The sequence below is a fragment of the Triticum dicoccoides genome, chromosome 4B (genome assembly GCF_002162155.2).
Source record: "Triticum dicoccoides isolate Atlit2015 ecotype Zavitan chromosome 4B, WEW_v2.0, whole genome shotgun sequence".
Classification (NCBI taxonomy): domain Eukaryota; kingdom Viridiplantae; phylum Streptophyta; class Magnoliopsida; order Poales; family Poaceae; genus Triticum; species Triticum dicoccoides.
In genome coordinates, this window is record NC_041387.1 from 505,390,938 (window position 1) to 505,394,243 (window position 3,306).

A 3,306-nucleotide genomic window follows, 5' to 3' on the forward strand; every position below is an offset into this window, starting at 1 on the left:
CTTCAACCTCTTCTCCAGTTTGTTCAATGGCATGGCAAGCCTACATTTGTGTGGAGTGATCCTCCAACCCATGTTCCTTTAGTGGCTAGATCTCATTTGTAGTGGCAAGTGTCAGTTGCGATCTTCAAAGCTTGACATGATGAGGGCATTTGCAAGTGTTTCTTTCCTTTGATGTTGGTTCATTGCAATTTTTAATTTCCGGCGAACAACATACAATCAAAGTAAAAAGACACAATATGGTTTTTATGTAATTTTTTCTGATTGTTTGGTTTCTCATGGTCTATTTGTTGTAGTGGCTACTAGTTTACTTGATAATTGTTGTATACATGATGCCCTTTGGGTGTCTTTTCTCAAAAAAGATGACATCGCCCCATGATACGTGTTGTTAGCATATAGTGCAACCCCAAAATTTTATTTTAATGGCAGTGGTATAACCAATAACACATAGTTTCTCCGTAGTCAACAATAATGCAACTATATATAATAGGGTGAGGAAAGGGAAAGATATTATCTGCGTGATCAACTCCACATGATTTTCCATGTGGCAAAGCCATCCTCGAATCCAAGGCTCTTTGAGACGAGTGCCATCTTCCCCCACATGTAGAGAAGCCTTATGAAACACTTTCTTAAGGGTTAACCCTCCATCGATTTGTATTTTTTTGTATTTGCAATAGTTTTGGAATTATTGGGAGAAAAATAATAATTTTGTAGTTTACGATTTTAGAATGACCAAGCAGCATATTTCAAGGTGCAGTATAGGAACTTTATCGGAAATAGATAATAGATAATAGGAAATTGTGGAAGCTTAAGATTCCCCAATAGATAATAGGAAATTGTGGAAGCTTAAGATTCCCCTAAAAGTGAAAATTTTCCTATGGTTTTTCACTAAATGAGTTATCTTAACTAGGGACAATTTGGCACGATGAAACTGGCTAGGTTGCAAAAATGTGTTTTCTGCCACCATGATGAGTCGATTAAGCACTTATTTTTTGAATGCAAGTTTGCTCGATCGGTATGGGCCATTGTCCAAATTGCTTCGAATCTATACCCCCCACGTAGTGCACGTAATATGTTCGGCAACTGGTTGAGGGGAATAGATAAACAATTTTGTAAACACATTCTTGTGGGGGCGGCTGCCTTATGTTGGGCACTCTGGCTCACTAGGAATGATATTGTTTTTAACCGTAAATGCATTTCTTCTCCTATGCAGGTTATTTATATATGCTCGCGATGGCTCCGTATGTGGTCTATCCTGCAGCGGCCGGAGGACAGAGACCTTTTTATGATGGCGTCTACACGGCTGGAGCGTTCGGCCAGGGAGATTTTCTACCCCCATGGATGATGGTGTGATCTTCGAATTGGGTTGGCCCCGCTATATATAAGCTTGTTTTATTTTTTACTTGTGGCTGTTTAGCCATATTATTTTTGATCTAGACTTCTTCGAACTTTTGGCTGTGTGCATCTAGCTATGCAGAGGCCGGGTGATCTTTGATGCTTCTGTATCAACTCGATATTTTAATTCAATGAAAATCCCTTTATCGAAAAAAAGTATAGGAACTTTATGCTATACAAATATATCTCACCTAATTACCTTTTTTATCTCAACAAAAGAGACTTCTTATATGTACATTATGATGCCTCAAGAGATTAAAGATGATCTTTGCAAATGTGAAGGGCCAAAAATTCGAGCTAGCCAATTTATTATTTTATTTTCTAAAGCAACAAACAAAAAAACATGTTAAAGTATGATCAAAGAAACCATTGAGGTTTAAATAAACGTCAATTCCATATCATTACTACTTCTAGTAAGTCTTTCTTAAAGGAGGATCTGTTAGAAGTTCACCGTGCTACATTATCTAAGGTTAATGGGACCATTCAAATGATCAGCCTTCCAATAGCCTATTGACATCACACATCGTAGATATCGTTAACGTATAGGGCAGCCCCAAGCTTCTATTTTCATGACAGTGATATGACCAATACACACATAGTTTCTCTATAGTCAGCATTAATGCGTCTATATATTGTAGCTGAGAATAGAGAAAGAATTAGTTGCTAGATCAGCTCGACATGAATACCCACGTGGGAAAATCATCATCGAGAGCAAGGCTCTTTGAGACTAGTGCCCTCTTCCTCCACTTATTGCCTTTTCTGTCTCAACAAAAAGAGACTGTGTATATGTATATTATGATGCATCGAGAGATTAAGACGACCTTTGCAAATGTGAAGGGCCACATATTAGAGTTAGCTAGCTTATTTTATTTTGTAAAGCAGAAACCCATAAAACATGTTGCTAAAGTGCGGTCGAACGAACCATTGAGGTTTAAATAAAGGTGAACTCTATATCATTACTACTTCTAGTAAGTTTTTCTTATGGAAGGATTCGTTACATGTTCACAATATTACATCTTGTAAGGCTGATGGAACCAACCAAATGATCAACCTTCCAGTAGCCTATTGACATCACTCGTCGTACAAGTTGTTAGCGTATAGTGAGACCCAATCTTCTATTATCATGTCAGTGATAACCAATACACATATAGTTTCTCCATGGTCAACATCAATGCAGCTATATATACAGTAGTGAAGAAAAAGAGAGATAAATTAGTTTGCTAAATCACCTCCACATGAATATGCACGTGGTAAAGTCATCCTCGATAACAGGGCTCTTTGAGACCAGTGCCCTATTCCTCCACGTGTAGAAAATGAACAGAAAAACTATCAAACTACAAGAAGCCTCACAAAACACTTTATTACTCCCTCCGTTCACAAATATAAGATGTCCTAACTTATTTCTGAATCGGATGTATATATGCACGTTTTCGTGTGTTTGTTCACCCATTTCAGTATGTATGTAATTCATATTAGAATATCCATAACATATTATATTTCTGAATGGAGGGAGTGCTGAACTTCCACCAATTCATATTTGTAGGGTGTATTTGCAGTAGCTTTGGAAGTCCCAAGAAAAAGTAATTGTTTTGTAGTTTATGGTGTTGTATGACCAAATAGCATATTTCAAAGTCCAATGCAGAAATTTTATTCTATACAAATATGTGACTCACCTTATTGCCTTTTACATCACAATAAAAGGAGATTGCATATTATGATGCCTCCGAGGATTAGGATGATCTTTGTAAATGTGAAGGGTCATAAATTAGAGCTAGCCAGTTTATTATTTTATTTTGTAAAGCAACAAACGAATAAAACGTGGTCCTAAAGTGTGAGCAGAGAAACCATTGATACTTAAATAAAGGTGAATTCCATGTCATTACTACTTCTGGTAAGTTTTACTTAAGGGTTACA